Source organism: Marmota monax, unplaced genomic scaffold (assembly GCF_021218885.2).
Source record: "Marmota monax isolate L192 unplaced genomic scaffold, Marmota_monax_Labrador192_F-V1.1 WCK01_AAM20220418_F8-fsc00018, whole genome shotgun sequence".
Taxonomy (NCBI): Eukaryota; Metazoa; Chordata; class Mammalia; order Rodentia; family Sciuridae; genus Marmota; species Marmota monax.
In genome coordinates this window covers 15,354,157-15,382,022 of record NW_026692201.1, presented here as the reverse complement: position 1 = coordinate 15,382,022, position 27,866 = coordinate 15,354,157, and the positions used below count along the sequence as shown (strand labels likewise).

At 35.5% G+C, this 27,866-nt stretch overlaps 1 long non-coding RNA gene across 1 annotated transcript; it reads left to right on the top strand.

The window, feature by feature from the left end:
* Positions 1 to 6,031: 6,031 nt before the first annotated feature.
* Positions 6,032 to 23,855, top strand: LOC131423576 (uncharacterized). The gene is made up of 4 exons (XR_009225301.1): positions 6,032 to 6,211; positions 7,011 to 7,127; positions 14,208 to 14,355; positions 23,764 to 23,855. It is a non-coding gene; the product is annotated as an uncharacterized LOC131423576 (long non-coding RNA).
* The last annotated feature ends 4,011 nt before the right edge of the window (positions 23,856 to 27,866 follow it).

Here is a 27,866-nt window from a genome sequence, read left to right as displayed (position 1 = left end):
GGACTGAGGTTTGAGGGTCCCTTGCTCCAGACAGGGTTACCAATAGAAACTTCAGGATGTGCCTGATGAGGTGGTGCTGGGCTATAATTTCAGGTACTGGGGAGGCTGAGGCAGAAGGATCACAAGTTCCGGACCATCCTGGGCATCTCAGGAAGACCCTGTCTCAAAAAAAATACTTTTAAAAAGGCTGGGAATATAGTTCATTGGTAGAATGACACTGGGTTCAATCCCCAGTACCAAAAGGAAAAGAAAAAGAAAGATGGGCTGGGGATATAGCTCAGTTGGTAGAGTGTTTGCCTTGCATCTTGCATGCACATGGCCCTGGGTTTGATCCCAAGCACCAGGAAAAAAAAAACCAAAACACTTCTGATGAAATGTTCTATCATTAGATAGTGACTTACAGGATTACCACTAGTCACATATAGCTATGGAACATTTCAAATGTAATCATTAAAACTGATGAAATAAATTTTTAGTTTCATGAAATTTTTATTAATTCAAACTTTAACTTAAATAGCCATAGTGACTGACTAATAGTTCTCACTCTGCTCCAGTCATACTCCTCCTCATGCCAGAGAATCTGTGCATGACAGGCTATGATCCCTATGAGAGACCATGCCTCAGACATCCAGAACTCTGGATTTGCCTGCCCAGTTGTGTTTACTTCCTGGCCCATAAGTCCTCTTTCCTGAATAGACTTGCTTCTGGAGTAAAAATCCTAAGTCAAAGGAGTGTGTAAAAGGGTGTTTGCTGCAACGGTGGCAAGAATGGCCAGGGCATAGACATGCACCTACATTTTTCCATACAGGTGTATGAGGCCCCCCAAAATGCCAGAGGATGGGACAGGATACTGGGGATAGAAAAGGAGAGGGTGTGACTCCCTAAGTTGCCATGTTCTGGGTTATAGATTTTGTTACAAAACATTAGCAAGAAATAAATCAATGAGTAGTATACCATATGTGCAATGATCTAATGATCAATCATTCATTCATTCACAAATTATTTTTTGAGCAGCTACTATAATTCATGCATTTTGGGGGGAAGGGTACCAGGGATTGAACTCAGGGGCACTTGACCACTGAGCCACATCCCCAACCTATTTAAAAAAAATAAAAAATAAAAATTATATATATATATATATATATATATAATTTTTATTTTATATATATATATACATATATAATTTATATATATATATATATATATATATATATATATATATATATAGTTGTTGATGGATCTTTTATTTTATTTATTTATATGTAGTGTTGAGGATGGAACCCAAGACCTCACACATGCCAGGCAAACACTCTACTACTGATCCACAATTCCAGTCCCCCAGCCCTATTTTGTATTTTATTTAGAGACAGGGTCTCACTGAGTTGCTTAGCGACTTGCTTTTGCTGAGGCTGGCTTTGAACTTGTGATCCTCCTGCCTCAGCCTCCCAAGCCGATGGGATTACAGAAGTGTACCCCCGTGCCTCGCTATTCCATGTGCTTTTGTTCTAGGCATAATAGATTTAGCCGTGAAAAATATACAGCCTTTGCCTTCATGAAGCTTTTATTTTTGTAAGGAAGAAAAAAAAGTCAAATAAATGTTTATGTGTGTGCTATAAAAAAATCAATGCATCTTGAAGGAAAAAGATGTGCTTTTATGTAGATTATTCAAAGAATGCCTATCTGTGGATATGACATTTGAAGAAAGACCTAGATGAAAGGAGGAAGCAAGCCATTTAAGTATCTGAGCAGAAAAGTTTTCCAAGCAAAGCTAACAGCAAGTGCAAAGGCCCTGAGATGGGATATCCCTGCCATTTTCAAGGAATAGCATGGTTCTTAGTCTGCTTGGAATGCAGTGAAATTGATTGAAAAGAAGTAGTGTTAGTTAAAGTTCGGATCATGTAGGGTTATGCAGGCTGTATTGAGGGTTTAGGACTTATTCTAGGTTTGATGGGAATACACTGGAAGGTGTGATCAGGATTATGCTATTTGCATTTTAAAATATCACTCTGGTTGCTCTTTGGAGAATAGGTGGTAGGGTTGTGGAAACTGAAACAGGGAATACCTTTGAGAGGTTTCTGAAGTCAAGGTGGGACATGCTGGGAGTTTGATTCGGGCTGTCAGCAGTGACGGGTCAGAGGCAAGGCAAGAGTTTAAAGGAATACAATGGACTTCTTTCAGTCCTGTCAGTGTGGCTCAGCCACTGCACGCATGACCTCATTTGGAAATAATGTCCAGTCTGAATTTGAGATCATTGTGATTGTGAGTCCAGTATTTTGAAAGGACCCTCTGCTCACTCCTCATGATGCTCCTGCCACTGGCTGGATAAGCTTCGTGAAAGCAGTTGGAACTTGTCCACATGTCACGGTGGTTTCATATCCCTCGGTGGTATCCTCAATGCACTATGACACCAGTCACTCCAGTGGCAACTGCTGCTTATAGTGAAGACTCTGGGTTTTCTTGGTTAGAACACAGATGTCTTTTCATGTAGACATAGGTACAAAGTGCCGTCAAGAGCTCCTCCTGCCCCATACATACATCTTTCCTCTGTCTGAGCTTTCAAATGCAATAGGATGCTGTGGTTAGACTTTGTGGAGAATGAGAAAGATAAAATTATTCCAGGCCCATATTTTTCCACTGCAGAGTCTCAGAACTCCAAACATCTCAAAGTGGCTTAGAAACAGAAAAGTCTTTCTCTCAATCTTTTCAAAATTTCCCACAAAAGAAAAGTAAACCCACTTTAAAAAAGGAAAATAGCAGTTTTGTACATACATTTCTATCCCTTTTCTGCAGGTTTTTTTATATTAATTTTTTATAATTTTTGAGTCACTCACCATGATGTGGAATTTCTTTCCCCTTCCCACTTTCCTCCAAGGACATAATATTCTTGAAGGCTTTTTACTGAAAGATAAAATTACTCCCATAAGTAGTGGAAAGTCAGAGAGAGAGAGAGAGAGATCATATTCCAGATTGAATAGTTTCTGAACAAAGAGGATACTTATTAAAGATTCTACTAAATGTGACTTTTCAGGGACCAGTGCAGGCAGCCTTGGTGCCATAATTACCCAGCCCATCTACATACAGGAGGGAGCCATGCTTCCTTGGATGACCTACCACAGCACAGAGTACTGTCTGTTGACATTTGGAAATAACTTACCAAGGGTCAAACCTCAGAAACAGCAGTATGATTTCCTGTCCCATCACCTTGATTCTCAGTGACTTTGTATATGAAATATTATATGGGAAATAAAAAAGTGTTCTTACCTTGTAGTTTCATAATTTCAAAATACTCTCATACTTTTACTAAAAGAAAACATACATGAAAATGTCTTGGAAATTGTAAAGCACTATAGTAACGGAAGTTGTTAGGATTGTTACTGCCACATTGTATTTCCTCATAAATCCCAGGAAAGACAAGTTTAAACGCAACACTTAGCATATGAAGAAGTAGTCAGGGACAAGACCAATCCATATTCAGTATTTTCAGTGAATGACTTTTGGGTGACAAGAGAATCAGTTAAACATTCCATGTGTAAATTCTCTTCTAACTAAAAAAATATGTTGGATGCTAGATCTCTATGAATAGGTTCTCTGTTACATTGTTGTTTCAACACAATTCCACTCATCCTCAAAACCTTACTGTAACTGCTATAAATAACTTTTTAAAAATATATAAATTGTGAGTGTCAGGAAAGAGCAGGACAGGAGATAATAGGAACAAAAATTTGGAATCTGGAAAGCAAGTAGAGACTACTTACTTAAGCAGCTACAAGAAAACTGGATCCTGAGCTACTAATGGGGTAAATAAGAACCAAGGGTAAGGAGCTAGAATCCAGGAGGGGTTGAGGGAGAAAAGAATAAAAGGTGGGGGTCAGGGGAAGAAGAGAAAATACTGAGATCCCCAGAAGAGGAAGGAACTCTGCCTGCAGACTGCCCCTGAACTCAACACTGCAGCATTGACTTGTGCTAGAAATTCCAACTTGTCAGCTGCCACAATTGAATTAGAAAATTTATTAAACACTCTTCCCCACTCTCTATGTTTATATAGATACATGTACTGTTGGCCCTCCATATGAATGGATTCCACATTTCAACCAATTGGAGACTGAAAATGGTTTTTAAAAAATACATTTGTACTGGACACGTGCAGACTTTTTTCTCATCATTTATTCTCTAAACAATACAGCATGACAATTATTTACATAGCACATTCATTGTATTAGTTATGATAAATACTATCAAAGACGATTTAAAGTATATGAGATGCGTGGCACCATTTTATATAGGGGATGTGAACATCAGTGAATTTTGGTACCTGAAGCGAGTCATAGAGTCAATCCCCTATGGATCTAAGAGATATATACATATGTAATAGAAAGCAGAATATACACACAAGAGAATCTCACAGATGTTTTTTTTTTACTATCTTGGAGATGCCAAGATAAAATTTGTGTACCAGTTGTGGAGGGCAACCAATACAGATTAGGCAATATGACTGGCACAGTGAAGTGTCCCATCCTCATAATCTTTACCTCTTTTCAACCTACAAAAGTTCTAAAGAACATCTTCAATAACAATAAAGGAACAGACCCAGAAAGAGAAGAAACTAAATAAAGGAAACGGGAAATAATACAGGAGAAGACAAAGAGGACTCCATAGATAACAGCAAAGGAACAGCTAAGAAGACAGCATAAACAGCAGCCAGCTCAGGTTTAAGGAGAACGTTTGTTCCAAGCCAGAAATAATATGAGCTACTAGAAATGTTATGATATAATTGAACTTGAGGATAATTGTACTAAGAATTTATTTTAAAAAAGGGGGGGATATGTAAAAAAATAAGGCAATCAATAACTTCAGGCACACATAAAATAAGGAAAAAACCAGTAATCATACTCTATGATTTGACTGTGAAACATTTGAATGGCTATTGTAAAGTATTAAATATTGTATTTTTTTTGGAAGATAGTGAAGACAAAGTATTATTCACACATTATTTAAAAATACATGCTGGGAATGTGGCTCTCTGGTAGAGTGCTTGTTGACATGCATAAGGCCCTGGGTTTGATTCCCAGCACCACACACACACAAATAATAGAAATATATCAATCCCCTTAAAGTATGTGCATGTACTAGTTAACAAACTAATTAATTTAAAGATATAAAAATTTATATTGTAAATGGATAGCACAGTGCAAAATTATTAAGCAATGAAAGCTAACAAAAATAAACATGTTCAAAATAATTTTCAGAGTCAATAAAAGACATGAATGAAAATTTCTAATAGCTCAAACCTCAGATTTTTGATATCTCTCTTGATTTATAAGAACTGTTTCAGGTCATCTTCAACCTGGTCTTTATTATTTATGTGTGTGAACACATGGTCATAAATCCTTCTCTCTCTTTCACTACCAACGCTGTTCAGCTCAAATATTTCAGTTCAAATAATATGTGTATGGTTGGTGGACATAAACTCTTAAAATATATATTTTACTAGTTTTATCAGCATTTTAAGTGTGTGAGGAGAATCTCTTCCATTCTTATGCAAATGTCAGAGGCCAAATTTCACCTTTTAAATGCCGAGAGGAAAAAATCCCCTCACACAAAAGTGGCCCAATTAAAGCTCAGTGAGGGAAAAAGGCAGTCCTTGGAATGTGTCTGAGCTTTTCTGTAATTCAACCCCTTCTTCTGTAACCTACTCTTGACTCTTTTTTTTTTTTTTTAATTTTAGAACATTTTTATTACCCTACAGAGGAAACTCAGTACCTATTAGCAGTACATCCTCTTCCTCCCTGTAACCCCAGGCTTTAGGCAACCTTTAATCTACTTCCTGTCTCTGTGGATTTGCCTACTTGAGACACTTCATATAAAAGCAATCATACAATATGTGGTCTTTTGTGTACTCTTGACTCTTGATGAAGTTGAGGATTCCACTTGGTTCTTGTTTTTCAGTGGCTTGCATCCCCAGAGTGAGGACTTCCAAGTCTCTTTTGATGAGCATTTGTTAAATGAAAGAATTGTATTGTCCTCTTGAAACATCATTGTGAAATTTAATTACTGTCCATCCCTCTGTAGAGTCCGGATGCCTTCCCCCAGATCATGGAGAAAGCCCAATGCCTGATCATTTGGTTCAGTATCTGCCTATCCCATTCAACCAACACCTCACGAAGAAGCTGGGCACCAGCCACATAGCAAGGCTGGAGCTCAATCTTACCAGGTTAGTGCTTAGAAACGGTCAGCAGGAAGCCAGAGCAGAGTGCATTAGAGAGCCAAGAACAAATGCCAAGGACACCAATTTTAAACCTCAAATTAAAAGGCTAGAGGAATATAGAAGATATATAGTTTTTACTAAGCATCAGAAGAAATGTGAACAGGTAGGGAGGGAATGATGGAGAATAATTCAAAGAGACAAAAGATCACTATGGCTATAGTACTGAGCTAAGGAAGAGGATAGGGTCATTGAAACAATGCCTAGAGTTATAAGAGGTAGCTTCTAAAAGACCTAGAAACACATTCATTCTTTCATTCAACAACTAGTCATTGAAATAGTTTTATGAGCCCTCATTCATCAATCAACCTATGCTTACTATAAACCACATAGGCAATTATATCATTGTTTAATTTATTCACTCAACTGGTTTGGAATCCCTATCATGTCACTTACTAGTTAAGTGACTGTAGGCACCATACTCAGTTTTTTTCATTAAATGAAGGTGAATAGTATTGGATATATTGTGAGTACTAGGTAAGTCATATGAAGTATTTGGAACACTATGTAACTTTAAAAAAGTCAATAAATTTCTATATTCCTATTTACTAAACATTATGAGTTGAGTTGTGTCACCAAAAGGCAGTCAAAGTCCCAACTCCCATATTCATGAACAGAACCGTATATAGCAAATGGGGTCCTGCAGATGTAATCACATTAAAATGAGATCATTAGGGTGAGCTCTAATCCCCTTTAATCTCAGTGAGTGCAGAGGGTTTTTTTAATTTTTGTTTTTGTTTTTTTGAAGGAGTGGTGACCAAATTAGATGAAAGGAAGTCTAGGATCAGGAGGCAAAGGTGACAATGTTTCAAGGATGTGGGTACTGTCACTGATGTCAAATATTGCCAAAAGCTCTAAATAAAAGGTAAGTGGGCTTGCTTTCAGGTCGTTGTTGTGATCTCATCAAGAACAATTTAAAATGAACTGATTGGAGCAAAAAACATTATGTTGAGGAATAAGAGAAAGATAAGAGAGGTGACCTTGAAACTTAGTTTAAAATGTAAAAATTCTTTGTTAATTCCAATATAAGTAACAAGGATTTATTTTAAAAAAAAAAAAATCAACTTTCAAATTTTCTTATACCTGGGGCTGGGGATGTGGTTCAAGCGGTAACGTGCTCGCCTGGCATGTGCAGGACGCTGGGTTCGATCCTCAGCACCACATAAAAATAAAAAATAAAGATGTTGTGTCCACCAAAAACTAAAACATAAATATTAAAAAATTCTCTCTATCTCTGTCTCTTTAAAAATTTTTTTTTCTTATACCTGTTCTCCTTTCACTTTTCTTGGAAATCCTGTTTAATTTCTGTTATTATTTAGTGAACTTATTTTCTTCTCTAAAAGAAAAGTCAAAGGACAAATCCTTAATGAAAATTGTTAGGTCTACATGGAAACTAAAAGCAGGAAAATTAACATTGGTCCCAAAATAAACATACGAATATATATATATATATATATATAGTTATAGTTATAGTTATAGATTAGCACTCAAATTATTGTTGAGTTCAATTCAACTACATAAAAGAATCATCTGGCAGAACAATGGTGAAAAGATGTAAATCCAGTTAGTCTTCTAACTGAGTGCAGGGGTACACATCTGCAATCCCAGTCACTCAGAAGCCTGATGCAGGAGGATTACAAGTTTGGGACCATCTTGGACAACTTTATGAGATCCTGTCTCAAAATAAAAAGGGCTGGAGATATAGCTCAATGGTAGAGCTCTTAGCTTTTGCCTAGCATGTGCCAGGCCCTAAATTCAACCAATCCCCAGTACAGGGTAAAGGGAGACCTCTAGGAAAGAGCCTTAGACTATATCTAAACCATGTTCTAACTTTTATCATAATTATCAATAAAACCCAATAGTTTTATATTTATATCCTGGTGAATAAAAACACAAGTTTTTTAAGTTTTGTGTTTCAAAAGGTGATGTGGCCTTGTATCCCTTTAACGGCTTATCCAATCTATCCAGTGCAAGTATCTATACAAATAAAAGCAACAATTTGTAAAAAAAAAAAAAAAAATTGATTTGGCATCAAAGAAAAAAGAATATTGTTAAAGATAGCTTTTTCAAAAAATAAAAATATCCAGTAAAAGGGATGAGGATTACATTGATCATGTGGTTTATTTTCCTTTAAAAACATTCTCTATGAAGGTTATTATAGCTAAATTGAAAATGCCTTTCTCCCTCTCTCCATTCCTCCACCTATTGCCATTAAAGTTCAGTGACACTTTGGTGTACCTACTCTTGTATATCCACTTTCCTCTACTACTTAAGCCTTTTGGGAGCAGAGACTGTATCATATTCATCTTTATATCCCTACCAATAGCACAATAACTAGGACTTTAAAATGCATTAAATGAATAAATGAATTTTAATTATTTACCCAAATATATCCACTAATCTCTCTGTTTGTGTAATAAGAATTGGAATTTTCCATTGTCTTATAAAGATGACTATTTTCCCATAATGCATTTGGAGCATTATTACTAAGACAATGGAAAAGAAAAATGGTACAGTTAATTTGAAATGCAAAGAGCAAATAAATAGCAGTTAAATACCAGACACTAAATGTTGCACATAAGTCAAGTAATAACAAGAATGCTTTCCTTAAAATTTGAAACATTGATGAGTGAGATTGTTATGGCATTAGAATTTTTTAGACTAAAAAGAGATTAATAGTTATATGCATTAAAAGAAGAAGAGAATAGTGAATTGGCAGAAACAGTTCTACTGGTGAAGACACCACAACTTTAAAGCATGTTATTTGGTGTTATGAGTGATGGAAATGCATATGACTGGAGAAGAAAACAAGAACAGTTTTCTTTGATTACAAGAGTTATATATTTTAGAGTTTACTATCTCCTCAGGGATTATAAATGGACCCACTCAGGAAGGGGTTACTACCACACTAAAACAAAACATAAGGAAACAAACTTTAAACAATGTTTAAATGTAGCTACCACTAGATACAATCACTGAATTGGACATTTATTTATTTGTCCAACTCTCTGCAATCATGATGAAAGAGTCAATAAGAATTTTCAAAGTTATTTTTGATCAATAAGAATTAAACAATCATGCATAGAAAAATGAAACTCCACTTCCATATTCTAAAAACATTTAATATGGCAAGATTCACTTGGTTAATATTAAAAAAACAGATAACATGTATCCAAAAATTCTTGTGGTATTTGGAACTACAGGATGAAAGTATCCAATGGTCTTAAGCATGGTTCTGTAGTGCACCAAGTTATGCATTTCTGCAATACATGACAGACTTTACTAAAAAGTGTCAAGGGATGACAGTGATCATCTGTATATTTATTATGTCATCATACATTTATTGGGCACCAGGCCCTGATGCTACTACTCTAGTGATAAGCAAAGAAGCAATTTTAAAGATATAAATATTTTTCTATATAAAACCATGCAAATATTTATCTGCTTATTGGAATTCTGAGTGAACTTTTCTATCTACAACATCTGCCAGGAAATCTCACAAGAATATAAGTTTGCTTGTAGAATTTCTGACCCTTGTCCTTGGATGATATACTGTGATGTCAGTAATATTTGCAGCTACTGCATGAACAGTTTTCCTACAGAGATTTTAAAGTCAGAATCTGAGAGTAAAGAGAAGGTTTCTTTTCTTCTGGTCATAGAAGCAAATCAAAATGAAGTTGCCATAATGAATTTTCCACTCTTAAAATAAACATGTTTGGAGAAGAGTTACCTCAGAGAGATGGCTCTTGACATACACCTCCACTTCCAGGATGCTTGATTAGAATCATTTCCAATTTTTCCCACTTGTGTGAGGAGAAGCCAAGAGATAATATTGAATGCCATTTTAAAAACTGAAGATTTGGATGTATTCTTTATATGATCTCATTTGTCCTCTCATATTTATATGTCTAGTCCTGACGTCACCCAATATCCAGATTCAAAGTCCAACAGTGTGCTTGAGAGTTCTACTGAAAATTTAATAGGTATGCCAAAAGTTAACATCTGGCAGGGTATGATGGTACATGCCTGTAACCCCAGCAACTCAGGAGGCTGAGGCAGGAGGATAGCAAATTCAAGATCAGTCTCATCAATTTATTAAGACCCTTAGCAACTCAGTGAGATTCTGTCTCAAAACAAAAAATAAAAAAATGGACTGAGGATATAACTTAGTAGTAAAGCACCCCTGAGTTTAATCCCCAGTACCAATACAAAGAAAGAAGCAAAAACCTGCCTCTGTTGGTCAGCTTTCCATCACTATACCAAACGTCTGAGATGAGATACAAACTTATAAAAAGGAAAGCTTTGTTTTGGCTCACAGTTTTGGAGTTTTCAACCCATGACTGATTGGCTCTGTTGCTTTGAGCATACGACAGCACACCATGGCAGAAGCACAGGACCCAGCAAAGCACCTCAGCTCATGGCCAGGATGTAAGACAGAGAGAAAGAGAGGGGAGAGAGTTGCAGTGCCACTATCCCCTTCAAGGGCATGCCCCAATGACTGAAGAACTCTGAATAGGTTTCACCTTTTAAATGTCTTACTACCTCCCAATAATGACAAGCTAGGGACAAAGCCTTTACACGGGCCTTTGGAGGATGCTTAAAACCCAAGCTACAGCATTTCCTCTTCCAACAACCTTCTTTTCCCACAGCCAACTCCCTTACAGCACATCACACCATCATTCACTCAGCAGCCTGGGCAAAAGCACTAGGAATCTCCTTAATTTCATAATTCCTTTATCTTTAATCAGTTCTGAAGGTTAATATTAAAAAACAAAAACCAGATAACATGTATCCAAAAATTCTTGTGGTATTTGGAACTACAGAATGAAAGTATCCAATGGTCTTAAGCATGGTTCTGTAGTGCACAAGAAACTTGTCTACTCTCACTTTGCCACTCCACAGTCTCATCTCTATTCAGCAAATGATTTTTTAAAACATATAATTCAGGACATGCTTTTGCTAAATAAAGCCCTCTAATGGTTTCCTGTTGCTGTCTCCTTCCATAGCTCACAATGCTCTGTGTGACTTGGACTTCACCTTATCCCTAACCTCATTTCATTCAACTCTTCTGCTCACTCACTGTGTTTCAAGCAGAGGGCACACCACTGACATGCCAAACTCACACCTCCATGTGGCCCTTCCATCTGTGCTAATGTGCCAGATCTTCACATTTGTCTGACTGCTTGTTTGATTTCCTTTGGTCATTTTGGAGTCAACTCAAATGTCACCTCCTCAGATGTCTTCATGATCACCTGATCTGAATCTTCACCTAAACACTTCCTATCCATTTCTCCATTGTGTTTTCTTCACAGCCCTCTTCACAGTCTGTTTTGTCTTTGTTAATGTTGTTATTGTCCATGTATAAAAAATAACCTCCAAAAGAATAGGCATTCAGTTTGCTACATTAACTACTGTATCCATAACAGCTAGAAGATTGGTGACCCATAATATATACTCATTAATACTTGTTGAATAAATAAATGAAGGAAGTCCCAGAAATTTGAATGAGTATATACAGAAATTTAGTAATTAATAACATTGTGCCCAAAGTAACATGATGTTGAGCCTTTGTGGAATAATCACCTACTAATATTTCAAACTACAAAGGGCCTAATAAATCCAGATGGTGGTAGGTTGGTGGTCAAAATATGTTGTACTAGCACTGGGAAGTGGGGCCTTGAAGTATTATAATACACAAAACCAAAAATTTTTAAGTTATGGGTTGAGATGAACTCTTTAGAATAAAAAAGGGCTGAGAATATAGCTCAGCATAGAGCATCTACTTAACATGTACAAGGCCCTGAGTTTGATCCCCAGATCCATGTTTTGGGCTGGGGACGTAATTCAGCACCATGAACAAATATATATATATATATATATATATATATATATATGTAAAATACATACAATAAATCACATTAAGAATCTAGAGATGGGGCAAAAAAGGCTGACAAGAAAGCAAATATATATATAGAGTGAACCATGTGAGTCATTCGAAGTTCTGAAGTGAATGAAAACCAGTGAAGTGGTCAATACACTGAGCAAAAAGAGAAGCCTTTAAGTAAATCTTTACCTGAATTGAATCCAGTTATGGTGAAGGTTGGGGAGAAAATAAAAGGTATACTCCTGTAATAATAATTTTAAAGCGCTGTAAGCATGAGTAAGAGTTCTTTTCCTAAAGGCTTTCCTATCTTTGTACTGTGAGAAGTAACTCTCATAGAAACTGAGATGATAATGCTCTTAGAGTTGTGAAAACCAAATCCTTCAGAAGAATACATACAGTGTGAAGACTTTGTGCAGGAAAGGTGAGATTGTGATAAGGTCCAACACAGGACTTAAAATGGTGGATGGCAACTTGTGCTTTAAAGAGTTAATACCAACTGGGCATGGTAGTGCATGCCTATAATCCCAGCTACCCGGGAGCCTGAGGCAGGAGAATCACAAGTTTCAGGCCATCCTGGGCAACTTAGACTCCGTCCCCAAATAAAAACTAAAAAGAACTGGAGATGCAGTTCAGTGGTAAAGCACCCCTGAGGTTAAGCTCCAGTACCTAAAAAATTAAAAATTTAAAAAAGTTGATACAAAATTTAGGGTTAAAGGCACATGCGATTGATTCTAATTATCCATGGAACATGGCAAATGTTAACCCTGGGTTGCTTCTCATCATCTAGCAGCCAGAATTCAGTGTGTGAATTTGAAATAGAAACTCATTTCATTCTCACACAATATAATTATGAGGTAAATTTTCTGGAAAAAACAATGCATGTAATAGATTTGAAAGTCAAGTGGAAGTGATTTTTAAATTATTTGCTATTTTGGGTTATTCAAAATAACCAAATGTTGATTTTATAGTTATATCATCACATAGTTGAAATGAATAAAAGAATAAATGAATTTATATAAAGTGAAACATTATATTGGGGTGGTAATTGGCTGCAAATAGAAAGGTTGGCTAGTTCAGTATATAAGCTTTCATCTCTAGTATAACTTTATGTTTTAAAATTTAGAAATGTTTGGAGAATGTGTGTGTGTGCGCGCACACACGCGCATGCATGCTGGTATTTTTCAAAAAAACTTGAGCAGAATGCACCCACTAGATTTCCAAGTCCATTTCTTCATTATTATCATGAGTTTAACTCTTTCCTTTACCATTAAATATATACTAATCAAATTTCCTATGTTAAGTATGCCTAAGCAACCTTATCCCAGAGAGATCCTGAGTTTTGCCCAAGGTTATTCTTGGTTTAGGGCCTAACAGGTGTGGCTCTTAACTCTTAGGGTAATGGTCCCCTAACACAAATATATCTCTGTCTCTATGAGATATTTCAAGCCAATTTAGTTACAACTTTATGTAGATTATTTTTTTGTCATTCACGTAATTAATTTCAGTATATTTTTTATTTTTACTATCATTTAAACTTTTTCCACTGTTTTCTAGAATCACATGTTAGAAATAAAGCAAGAAATTTGTACTGTTTTTCCTAACATGGTATTTGCCATATTTGATAAAAACCGTAATAGTCATAGAATTATTCTTGACTTCTAGACCTATCTTTACCTCTGGATCACATAATTGTGGAATAACATGTAAACTGAAAAAATATATGATAAGTTCAGTATCTTGCTGGGTGTGGTGGTGCACACCCGTAATCCCAGTGCCTCTGGAGGCCAAGGCAGGAGGATCATGAGTTCAAAGTCAGCCTCAGCAAGTTAGTGAGGCTCTAAGCAACTCAGCGAGATCCTGTCTCTAAATTTAAAAAGGGGTAGGGGGGGTGGGTGCTGGAGATGTGGCTCAGTGGTTAAGCTACCCTGGGATCCAATCCCATTATAAAAAAAGAAAAGTTCAGTATCCTTAAGTTAAAGAGATATTTTAAATATGCTGTAAGAATTTGTTGCTTTTTAATGAATGTTTTGAACTAAGAAATTGTATCTTCATTTCCTTTAGGAACTCTGGAATGGAGAAGTGGCTGTTGACACCTGATTTCCCTCTGGCAGATGACCAGATAGAATCAGCATTAACAACGTGCAGAAAATGCCAAATGCAGGAAAAATGACAAATGTGCCAGATGATTTAATATCAAGTAAAGATAAAGGTTAACAGAGATGATCTTGTCTTCTTCATTTGCAAAATAAGTTAAAAGTGCTTTTTGCCTTTGCAAAATACAAAGTATGAGGGATTGCACATGGCTATCTCTCAGGTACATTCCACTTGAAAACCAAGATAGTGGTTTTTAGGTATGTTCTATAACAATATTATACACTACTGGTCACACAGCTATTTGACCAGCATATGTTTAATAGTAAAAGGGAATGGTCAAGCCCAGAATTTGTGGGAAAACCAGATAATGATAATAAATTTTTTTCAAATAGGTTGAAGAATAATAATTTTACCTGAGAATGTGTCTGGTATAAGTTCATAGTGAGGAGCCAGAGAAAAAAGTCATCCATTCTATGTCTTTTGGACCTTTTGCCATTAATATCAGTCTTTCTTATTCTTAGCTTTTTACTGATGGAGTCTGATGGCAGAGAATGGTGGATTAATATGAACCTAGCACCATACTCTCTGGCAGGAATGGACTGAGCAATGCTTCTGTGCTCAATTTTCCCCCTCTTCTATCTAATCATGTTATCTTTGGGATATTTTTATAGTTTTAAAAATGATAAATACCCAATGCAGAGAAACATGAAGAAAAGATTTAAAAGTCAGCATGATTAAAATCACATATAGTCATCACATCTCTGAAAATTTATTTACTCAGGCTGCACCTTAATCCTTTCATCCACATTGGAACAGAACCTTATGGCATACTAATATGGCCATTCAAATATAACCCCTACTAAGATCTTGGATACTTTTTTCATAAAGTTATACCAAGTATTCTGCTTCTACTTTTCTTGGCAGGACCAATTTTCTATTTCAGTAAGTATTCTTCTACAACATCCATTAAATGACTATATACTATTCCATTGTATGGATATAGTATAACTTATTTAAACCATTCCTGATAATTAGAGTTCTAAATTGTCTTATTGTACTATTATTAATAATGCTGGTACATTAAGTTTTATTCTTTGGCATTTGTAGTTTATTTCAAACAAGGATATCAACTAATGAAAGAATGATTAAGAAAGAAGCATATATCCTATTTTTATGAATAAATACATGCATTAGAAGAAAGGGTTATAAAAGTTATGAAAAATATCCTTTGTCAGTTTGCAACAACTTGGTACAATATTGAATTAATCATTACATTAGTTCTTCCATACTAAAAGAAACTGGTATATTTTTTGAGTCTGTGTTATGATTCTAGCATGTAATCATAATGTTAGACAAATCAGAACGTTTCGTTTTGTGAAATCTCATTGATATCTGTAAAGTATATTCCAGAATTTTCTTAGTAGCTCACTAAATACCAGAAGTATTGAAGTCGAGCTTTGAAATAACGTGAAATAGGCAGAAAGTTATATATCCATATGATCTACTAATAAAAAGGGAACTATTAGAAACCATATTTTATACCTTTGTATCAAATCTTATATTTAAATATGATATTGCAATACTTATTTTAAAAGTATGAGTTATCAGGAAGCATGTGGAAAATATAACAGGAAAAGGAATAGAGATGGCTCAACTACAATATCTGTTAATGGAGCAAGATATGAGGATGTGATAGGCTTCTGTTCAAATGTGGGTGGAGGGAGTAAGGGGCAGCCTGAGTAAATAAATTTTCTAAGATATGATGCAAACACTGGTAAACTGATTTTAATCATGGAAAAACTTAATTTGTTAATTAGTTTCTTTCTAATGAGTTTATTGTATGCAAAACTATGTACTGTGCTATTTTTTTCTACCCCAGAAAAACAAGGCCTCTCAAATTAATATACACATCCAAACCAAGGAGATGTTTTGTTGCGATGTTTTAGGAAAGGAAATATTATTCCATGTCCTTGGAATTAATTTTTGACTCACAGCTGTACTAAATTCCATTTTTCTTTCTCTAAACTTAAAACAAATTCCATGAATATTAGGACTCAGAACACAAAGTCTTTTGAAAACGCGTATAAAGCAGCTGTTTACACATCTCTTTTCTGTTTCATTGCTAAGCTGCTCATGAGTATTTACAGATTCAGGAGTGCAGAGAATTCTCCAGAGCCACATCCAGCACACTGTGTGGCACAATATTAAAGAGAAGTATATATTGTTTTCAAGATGAGATTCTGTAAGGCTGATGCACATTTTAATGATCTGATAATAAATACTAAAATGAAGCTGTATATTATCACTTCTTTCAACATTTTTTTTTGGATTGTAGAGATCACACAAACATATTGTGCATTTTGAGATTAGCATGACCAGTGGATAATGATGCTGGCAACACTACTATATTAAAGATATGAAAAAAAATTTCTGTTGCATTCACTTTCCATTTGGAAATACAACACTGGCATCAATTTTAAGATGCTCTATTCTTTGTTGCCAGAATACATTCCCACAAGTAGCCAATGCTTAAGACACTGAAGCACCACATCAATATATGTGTGTCCGTGTGTGTATACATATATATTTCATTGTTTAAGTTAAACTCACACTGAGTTTGCAAAGGATTTTGAATGTATTTCGCATCAGTCTTCATGTTTTCTAGTCATATAAGCAGAACTGCATATGATGCCCAAAAATATAAGCTATAAAGTCTGAAACAATTTCTACATCTTAATAATATCATCATTTAACACAAAATAAGTGTTCTTCATTCTCTATTCCCTAAGAGTCACAGAACTATTACTTCTCAGAATATATCTGCAGAAAGCAAAAGAGGTAATTTTTAGAAGTATTCCAAATCTATAATGACATAATTGGAGGGACTTTATAAAAAATGATAAGGAACTTAATTTCTACAAAGTAAACCTCTTGGATTCTCATTAAACTAGAGTGCACATAGATTTAAAAATGAGTAAATGGGTCAATGATTATGGTAGTTACGCAGTTTATTACTGCCATCCTGGAGTCAGATAGCCTGCCCGTGAGATCTAAGTGGAGAAGAAGGGAAAAGGGGGATTATATATGTTGATTATTCATGTTTTGGTCTAACCTAGATGTCTCCACCTTTCATCTTGGTTCATCCTCACAGCTATAAGGCAGATACGTGTTCCATTTAAAAACCGTGCAAATGGAGAATCAGTGGTTTGATGGAATTTGTTCCTAAGTGAATGGCCATCTGATTTTCTGGAAAGATCCATCCTTTGTCCATTACAATACACATTCTTTGGCTCCATCTCTTGAACTTCCTACATATAAGTTTTCTCATATTTGGAAGAGGAATAAGAATATCATGCTATCTGTCTCCCCAAGGATTTTAAGGAATCAAATATAATGAAAAACAACTTTGAAATAGGTGTTTGGGGGTGTTTCATTGAATCAAATGAGTGATTCTGGCCATTCTTTGAAGTGTTGAGTGATCTATGAAGATCATTTAAAACTCTCTAGACCTCAGATTCCCCATGTGTAAAATGGAGAAAAATAATAATAGTGGAGATAAGATTCTGAGGCTGAGTAAACATTTCTGAATTTTAAAGTGTTATGCAAATATGAAGATTAAAAGATTAGGAAATTGCCTAACAAATGTGCCTAGATAGCAATCATTGGATGACTAAAGAAAAGGTACAATTTTTCTCATTTCTCATTTTTTTATTCAGTAAAAGAGGTAACCTCAGTGGTAGGGATTCATGCTTTTCTATGGAGTTCAACCAAGTTGCTTTTATCTTGATATAAAAATTATGATCTATTAGCAGTTCTGTTTATAATTATTTACACATTCATATATAGATTGAACACTGTGCTTACATTTGTTCTGTGGTTTCTCTGAGTGATGTGTGGCACTCACATCCTCAGCTCTCACCTCTGCTCTGCTGGTTTTGGAACTGTTGTATGGCTTTTGTTGTTGTTGCTTCCATAAAGAACCTAAACTGTTTCCTTCAAGGTGATCAAAAATTCCTTGATGCTAAATTCAGCAGATTCCTTTAGGCTTTATTTTACTTGATCACCTTGGTGGCATTTGACAGATTGGAGCATTCCTCTTCATTGACGTGTTTTCTTAGCATGGAGTTTATAGCATTGCACTTTTCTGATTTTCCTTTGCATTTAAAGAATTTTCCTCTGGATTCTTTAGCTGCAGTCACTGTTCCCTCGAGTTATATGCTGGGCATTTTTCCTACTCTACATTCACTGTCCAGGCAATCTCATGCACTCAGGCTTTTACTCATGATATGTTGGTTATTCTCAAATCTCTTCTCCAGGCTAGGCCACTCTCCAGGATTTCTACTTGAATATTTAGCTGTCTTCTTGAGAAAACCAGGTGGATGCTCACAGACAGTTTAAACAGGACTTGTCCAAAATTGAGCCTATCATGTTTCCCCTCCCCAGCTACTCCTCCTGTTGTGTTCCTGGCTTAACAGATGGGCCATGTGAAAGTTAAATTTCAATAAAGGAAAAAGACACCAGTCTAAATGTCTTAAGCAGAGGAATATAATTTACCTCTTCATATTGTTCTGCCTGAGGTCCTTCCCCCTGCACCAGCCCCTGCCACCCTGCCATCTTTGTTTACTTAATTGCTACTTATTCTAAGTTTACAATTTAGATGTAAACCAGTCCTGGAAATTTTCCCTGATCCTCAAAGTCTGGATAAATTGTCCTTTGCATGTATTTTGTAAAAAAATAAAATAAATGAACAAGAAAATATATATATATATATATAAATCATCCATAGATACTTTTCTACCCCAAATAGCATCCCTTAGTATTGTAATTATAAGTGCATATGTGTCCTTTGCTATAAATTTCAGCTCTGGCCAACTCTGTTACGCTTGTCTTTACATCTACAACCTCTAATACAATGGCTGGCATGAGTCATTTTATAACTCTGCTCTTACTGAAGGAATGGCATCCCTCACCTTCTTAGTGGCACATGTGTTTCGCAGTTTTCCTGACTCACCTAGGTGTGATTTGCAACATCATGCCTCCCTAAGGTACAATGTATTCTTTTCTTCTTCAAGATCTCTGCTGTTCTTGGGGGTTATTTGTTTGCAAGTAACAGAAACTCATTCAACTATTTCTAGTGAAAATGGAGGCTTTATTATATATATACAAGCAGGTTTACTCAGATACAGCCATAGCATTAGCTGGAATCTTGAAATATTTCCATAATAATTGATAAGTAGCCACTGCCTGAGTTCCCACAATGGCCAACCCAGTCACCATAGCTACTCCCTTTGGACTCCTCCATACAAACTGGAACTAAATACCAGGGGGTTCCAAAGCACCTGCTCCAGCACCATGGATAGTGGTTATGAGGACCTAGAATGTGAAAAAACTCCATCATTCAAGACTACACGTTCCCTGGTTTCCTCTTTTCTCACAATAATATTTATGCATTCTATTCTTTGTACACAGCCTTTTCTGCATATCTTAAGCATATAAGGACAGATGTAGCTACCCCAACTCCCTGTTCCTTCCCAGCACCAACAGAGATGTTTTAGCATCTGTGATTGATGATTTAAATTCCTGGGAGAAAAAAAAAAAGTCTGCCTTAGCATGGATGCTAAACATGCCTAATTACCAGTGATCAGAGGTCTGAGTCACTGCAGAAATTATGGTATATGTCTAACTCCATACCTAGAATGGAAAGTTCCCAGAGAACGGTGCATGGGCTAAGAATACACAACAAAAAGTTTCTCTACAGCTTCCTGACCTCTTCCCCAGCTCCTGCCACACAGGCTAAACCACTTTTTTGCACTCACATACGGACACACACACACACATATAAATACACACAGACACACACACACATATTTTCAATGGACTGTAAGCAGTTTGAGGCAGAAGCTATGATTTATATTTTTATATTCCTAATGCCTAGGACAGCACCTAACACAAATAGATGCTCAGTAAAATTCATTAAATGCATAAATGAAAAAGAAAGAAGGGAAAAGAAGCTAGAAGCAATAATAATCTATTGTTTATTATTTTGTTATCTATCTTCCAAGAAGCAAGGAAACAGATTTTCCCCTAGATCCTACAAAAGATGGCATCTTGTAGACCCATTTTGGACTTCTGACTTCCAAGGCTCTATGATAATAAATTTGTATGGTTTTAAGCCACTAAATGTGTGGTAATTTGTTACAGCAGTAATTAGAAACATATTTAGATAATATGGAAGAATACATTCTCCTTTTTGGATATTTCATTATGTTTATTTCCTGGCTCTAAGAAATCCTGATATAATCTTCCTCCCATGCTCTCCCTCCCTACCCCACTTTGAGTAACCCCCCTTATATCAGAGAAAACATTTGGCATTTGTTTATTGGGAATTGGCTAACTTCTAGATAGGGAATAAGGATGGGAGGGAAAGGGAGGGGGAAGGGGATTAGCAAGGATGGTGGACTGTGATGGTCATCATTATACAAAATGTATGTATGAAGGTTTGAAGTTGGTGTCAACATACCTTATATACAAACAGAGATATGAAAAATTGTGGTATATATGTGTATTAAGAATTGTAATGCAACAAAAGAGTATATGTATAATGGCATAATTTGGTGTGAACATACTTTATACACAGAGATACGAAAACTTGTGCTGTAAATGGGTAATAATGAGTGTAATGCATTCCACTATTGTCATGTATGTAAAAAAAAGAAAAAAGAAATAGTGATAGAAAAAGCTATAAAAAGAAAGCTGTTTGCACCCATATAACAGAGAACTTTCCAAAGACTTTTTTAGTAGACACCTGTTTGGGTTGGCCAGCACTAATTCTGCTACCTATATCCTTGGTATATTTCATGGAAATGACACCTACCCTCTCTTGCTGTATATAATTGGCATGAGATTTATGTCAACAGCCATATTAACTACTCCAGGAAGGGCATCTGACCCACTCATAAAGAATGGAAATCAGACTTGGAAGTTTTCCAGAATTTATTAGGAAATATGTTCCAACAATAGGAAGTAGATTGGACTTGCTAGGACCACACGACTTGCAAAAAGAGACAACAAGGAAGCAGAATGTAAAAGTAAAAAGTACCAGCTATTATTAGTCTTCTGTTGCCACTATAGCAAATTACCACAAACTTTAGCAGAATCAAATTTAAAACAAATCAAATTTAAAGCTGGATGTGGTGGCACACACTTGTAATCCCAGCAACTCTGTAGGTGGAGACAAGAGGATTACTGAGGCCAGCCTCAGCAACTTAGCAGAAATTTCAGCAACTTAGCAAGACCCTGTCTCAAAGTAAAAAATAAATAAATAAATAAAAAGGACCAGGGAAATAGCTCAGCAGTGGAGTGGCCCTGGATTGAATCCCCAGTACCAAAAACAAACAAACATTAATGTATTGTCTTAGAGATCTGGAGGTCAGAGTATGATACAGGTAACTGAACTAAAATCAAGGCATCAATGAGGCTTTGTTTCTATCTGGAAGCTCCAGGAGGGAGTCATTTTTGACTCAATCGGGTTGTGGCTAAAGAACTGAGGCTCTCCCTTACTTTCTGGCTGTTCAGCTGAGGATTGTGCTTCTAGGAACCAACACATTCCTTTACTCATGGACCCTTTTCTCCATCTTCAAAGCCAAGAACAGCACATTGAATTCTTCTCATGGCATCTCTCAGGTCCTCATACCTTTCTCTTCTACTTCTAAGTATTTGTATGATTAGATTGGGTACAGGATAATTTCTCATCTCAAACTTTAATCACAACTGTGAAGTCCTTTTTGCCATGTAAGATAACATCTCACCATTTCTAGTCACTGGGGTATGGACATCTTTGGGGGACAGTTATTCTGCCTATGACAGATTTAATGTTATCATTCAAACAACTGAATTGGCCATGTTGAAGTTTATCCTGACCCTTGGACTTTTCAGTGTTGTGAAAGGATAAACTCTATTTTTTATTGCATTGCTTTGAAGCAGATATTGTGTCATTGATAGCGTTAAGGAATCCTGACTGTTACATAATTTGACTAAAAATCTCTGTATTTAAAAAAAAAATGTGTGTATTTATATCCCACAAAGCTGCAACTCCAAAATCATACTCTTTGGATAGTGTTGTTTTTTTCAATTCTTTAATTTTATAGAGGAAACTAATTTTTCAAGGTCACAAAGCTAATTCATCTTCATGATACCACTATGGTGTTTATCAACACATGAAAAGCTTTTTTGTCATTATAAATATCTAGCTTCTTCCTCAATGGTCAACATCAGCCATTGTGGAAGAAGCTAGATATTCTAGGCATCTCTTATGAAGACATATCCTGTCCCATCTGTGCCTCAATGCTCACCATCTGGGTTTTATTTCATATTGCAACTATTGATTTTCTGTCTACCTAGAAAAAATCAACTGACTCCTGGTCTGCATTTGGAATAGTCATTTATTTACTTTCTCTCTCTTTCCTTAACAAATTTGCTTAGTTGGCAATAAGAAAATTATAAAGCAATCTTAAATGAGACAAATTATCTCATATATATCAAATCTTCATTAAATCTCTACAAGGTACTTTGTCTTTTATTTAAAAAAATGTTAGAAGTCTTTAATGGCAATATTGTCATCTTCCTGTAGACAAGTGTCTGTTACTGTTTAGTTCCTGACAACCTGGGCCAAGGTGACCTTGTTCAGTTCCTAGTGGGTAAATGGATCTTTTTTTTTCCTTGGCAAGGATGTAAGAATGCACACTGGAGAAGGATTTCTAATTTCTGGACTGAGAACAGCTTAGTCTCATGTAGTCACTCACAACTAGCTCAAGAGGTGTCTGTGACATTTGACTCTGTTCCTAGCTATCAGCGATGGATTAAAGCAATGAAGTAACGTTAGTATTAAACAACTTCAGAAATTTTCACTGTGTTAAATTCTATAGAAAAGAATATACTTGCAAATTTTATTTTATAAAATTTGTCGATTGTTTTTGTAAAAGATAGAAGCAAATATGTGTTATTTGGTGTTTTTCTATCTTCCTACCTTCTTTTTTGCTTCTCACACTGCCAACCTAGAAGTGTCATGAAGCTGGGCATCCTCCCTACCTGGCAAGTTTAGCTTCTCAAAATCTCCTTTTTGTCCTTTGCAATGTCTGTTGAGGGCTGACTTTGGGTGTTGTCTGTATGGACCAGATGGTCCCACAGTGAAGGGAAAAGGAAAGGTTGCTCCCTTCAGATCCACCCAAAAAATTGCAGTGGTTTCCACTTTGAGGCCAGAACTTACTGTTAGAGTATATTTACTTCTATCTTTGTCTACCCAGAGCGGTTGTCTCATTACAAAGCACCAGGTATTTTCCTTGAAATGAAGATGAGTTGCATACGTTATTGCTGACATATTGGAGCTTTGCTTTTTTCCCCAGCACTGTTAAATTTAAAAAAATAATAATAAGCTATATTGGGTTTTATTTCCACCTGTTATCAGGTTGTTTTTAATTTAGTTGTAAATAAACACAATACCTTTATTTTATTTATTTTTATTCAGTGCTGAAGATCGAACACAGTGCTTCACACATGCCAGGCAAGTGCTCTACGATTTGGCCACAACTCCAGCCCGTGTTTTCAATTTTTGTAGAGGTAAAATTTTGTGTGTGTTTGCATGTGTTATCTATCTGTCAATATATCTTCCTATCTGTGTACTTTTTAATCATCTATGCTCATCTTAAAAAGAGATGAGCTCTAGAGTACAATTGCCTAAGTTTAAATTCTTATTCCCCTCTCTACTAGCGACATGATTATCAAGTTTTTTTTTTTAACTTCTATGCTCCTCAGTTATCTCAACTGTATAATGGAAATAACATAATGCTTTACACACAGTGCCGTTATAAGGATTAAATGAGAGAGTGCACATACGATACTTAGACCAGCGTCTGGTATGTAATAAGCGCTCAAAAAGCTCTGGCTATTATTATTGCTACTGAAGTAAGTTATGTGTCTGTGTAAACCAAGAAAAAAAAAATAAATGCAAGCAGGTGCAAAGAGAGCAGTAATAGGAAAAAAAAAAGTGGATATATCTAGGTCACCAGGACAAAACAAAAAGGAAAAAGCTTTGGAGCCTCTTTTTTCCCCTGTTAAACTGCAGGAAGCCATAACACATTTTTCCACTAAGCCCCATGTTTGGGATTTCTCATGCAAGTGGACTGTGTTCTGTAATTTGAGAATACTAAACTGAATAATTCTCTGGTTAAGAAGGTTCTGAGGAATATTTTGGTGATCCCACTACTATGTTTAACATCATTTCTATGGGAAAATATATTTTTAAAAAATTGAAGTGAAATAAGAATTATTAAATGAGATCTGTCAGTAAGTTGGATGGACAAGAGAGTATACTTCTTGTTGAGGAGAAGTAAAGAATGTAGGTGCCACATAGATGACCATATTCTTGTTTCTGCAAAGTTTTCTCCAAAAAGAAGAAAGACAGATGACTTCTTGAAAGTTTTTTTTAAGAAGCTGGAGTTGTAGCTCAGTGGAAGAGAGCTTAGAGCTTGCGTGGCATGTGTGAGGCAGTGGGTTCAATTCTCAGCACCACATAAATAAAATAAAATAAAATAAAGGTCCATCAACAACTAAAAAAATTTTTAAAAACTTCATTTAATTTCAAACATTAGTAGAAATAACATCTTCAATAACAATTTATAAATGAAATATTTTGATATACAGTCATTCTCCCTCATCCAAGGTTTTGCTTTCCACAATTTTGGTTAGCTATAGTCTAAAAATATTAAATATTTAAAAATGTTAAATGAGAAGTTCCAGAAATAAACAATTTTTTAGTTTTAAATTGCAAATTGTTCTAAGTAGGCTGATGATATTTCTTGTGGTCCTTCATGGGATATGAATCATCCCTTTGTACAGTGGATCCATGCTATATATGCTACCCATCTGTTAGCTATTTAGTAGCCACTTGGCTTATTATATAAACTATTATGGTATGGCAATGCCTTCATTCATATTATTTTATTTAATAATGGCCCTAACATTTAAGAATAATCATGCTGACAACTTAAATAGGCCAAGGATAAGAAATAAAATTCTTTCTTTAAGTGAAAAGTTAAAAGTTTTCAAGTTAATAAGAAAAATAATTATATGCTGAAGTTTTTATACAAAGGACTTGAGTATCCACTGATTTTGGTATCCCAGGTGAAGTCCTGGAGCCAATATCCCACAGATAATAAAGGGTGACAGTTCATTAAAATATGTCTTTTCTGTTTTGGTTTATAATTGTCTTTCTCTATATTTTAGATTATTTTCTCTTTTTTGCATCTATATACTTCAATATATCATACATAAATGGAATATAATTTCTCATTTTTCTGAGTGGATTATTTTCTAATTTTACCTTTTCATTTTTTTACTGTTGAATTTTACATTAAGGTTATAGTTTTCACATTCAAAAGTTATTTATTTCATTTATGTTTCTTTTTCACAATATTCTGTTCTTGTTTTTGGTAATAATATTTTTCTTAAGCATTTGAAGATATAACTGTAAATTATTTTGAATTTTTTTCTCTGAACTTTGAATTCTTCTCTTTCTTTCCATCCAGATATTTTGCCCCTGACTTAAATGTATCAAATGATCCTTAGATGTTCTTGCATTTTTAAGAGCAGGATATCATCAAGCTGAGACATCTGCCTGTATGGTCAGAGCTTATTGATGCTTAAACTACACTGTAAAAGGATTGGCTGGTGAGGCAGCATTTTCCCAGGAAAACCCCAAATTTTACAGTTTGCATAGATCTTTTCTTGGGAGCCATTCAGTTAATCCAGATTAATATCTTGAGGTCTCCTGCATAGAAAGGTCTGTTTCTGACTGCTAGCATTTTGAGAACAGAGGCAGATAAGGGGACAGAGGTTTTACAGGTCATCATGAAACTTGCATTCATTTCAATCCTGTCTTAACCTAGGCCTGTTTTATGCCTGGAGACTTTGAAACTGAGCCAGTGTTGTTCCAGTTTCTTTTGAGAACAACCTCCCTTCTTCTGCTGGAGAGAGTGTGAAGGTGGTTGTGCGTGTGTGTATGTGTGTGTGTGTGTGTGTGTGTGTGTGAGAGAGAGAGAGAGAGAGAACGCATGAGTACAAGAGGAAGGTGATCAGGTAGTCCCATCCATCCTGTCTGTATTCAGACTCCTCTGCTGCTCTAGTTCTCAGGGCTGTGCTTCGTCCTCCCTTGAGTTCAATCTCTCGGGACAACCTGTCAGATCACCCAGCTACCACTCTCTGCTCTGTCTACACTGCCCTATCTGCTCTGTCTTCCAGATAGTACCATCACTGTTTCCATACTCATTTTCTTTTCTTAGGCAAAAATCTTTATTATTCTTTGCCTCCCATTTTGGCAGAGTTAGTGAAAGGAGAAGAGATAAACACTTAATTAATTCACCATTTCTAACTAAAAGCCCTTTAGGTTTTTTTTATTTTCCTCTACAAGCATCAAGGCAATCAGAACTTTTCACAAGAGCCCTTGATCCTTTAATTCTTTTTCTCCTACATTTTGCAAAGTAGAAAAACAAATTTACTGTTTTGACCTAGTAATATGGATGAAAAATCTAAATAAATAATTACTCACTATAAAATGTTTTCCTCTTCAGCTGTTTAATAGACTTATGTATAACCTCTGAAGTATTATTGTATGATTCGGTGTTTTGAGAGAAGTTTAAAATATTACCTCATTCATTTGAAACACTACTAAGCTTCTTAATAAATTTTATACTATTTTAAACTATTTAAACTACTTGGGCCATCAAACAGGTAAAAATAGAAACAAATTTTGTAAGTAACTTGATTTCTTTTTTTTTCAATGCTTCTCAATATTTTCTAATCTTCCTGGGGCCACTTAAAGCAATTAAGACTTCAAGATTCTAAATTTCAGCATTTCTTCAATATATTTCTCACATTTGTATGTAATAATTGCTCTAAGTTATTGTCTTTGTCATATCACTTTTTACCTAGGTTTAAACATTGTATATGTGTAAATACTGATTGCTGTATTACTTATTTGATTATAAAAAATTTTCAATAAAATGTTCAGAAATATTCCAAAAATGTTGTTAAGTTTAAGTTGTTTTCTGATCCCAGTGTCCAGACTGACTTGCTTTGAGAGTTATCTAGCTATAATTTTAAACTTCCCAGGAGAACCCATCTCACAGTTTTCAGAAATCTATAGTTATTAATATCATTGCACAATATTTTTAGAACCCATTCTAGAACATAAACAAGTTTTCAGCTTGGGGAAATTATAGTGTAAAGTGTGATGAGACAAGTAAACATAAAACACGATGTTGAATGCTATCGTGAGGAAGGTGTTTTCCGAGGTAGGAAGCCATGGAAAGGCATCCAGTTGACAGTGTGAGAAGCAATATGCCAAGCTGGTTGCCACTCCTCTTTCAGATGAAACTGCCACTTGAGTTCCTCAAGATGAAAAGCTGTATGTTTCCCACATCAATTGTCAATCTTTTAAACTCATGGTTTGACCCAAAAGAGCAAATTGAAACAGATTGGAAATTAAAAAGGCATGACTTTAATTGGTGTGCTTTACTTGGTAGGACCAACTAAGTTATCCTATTTTTACCTCTAAAAGTAATGCCAGTAGAA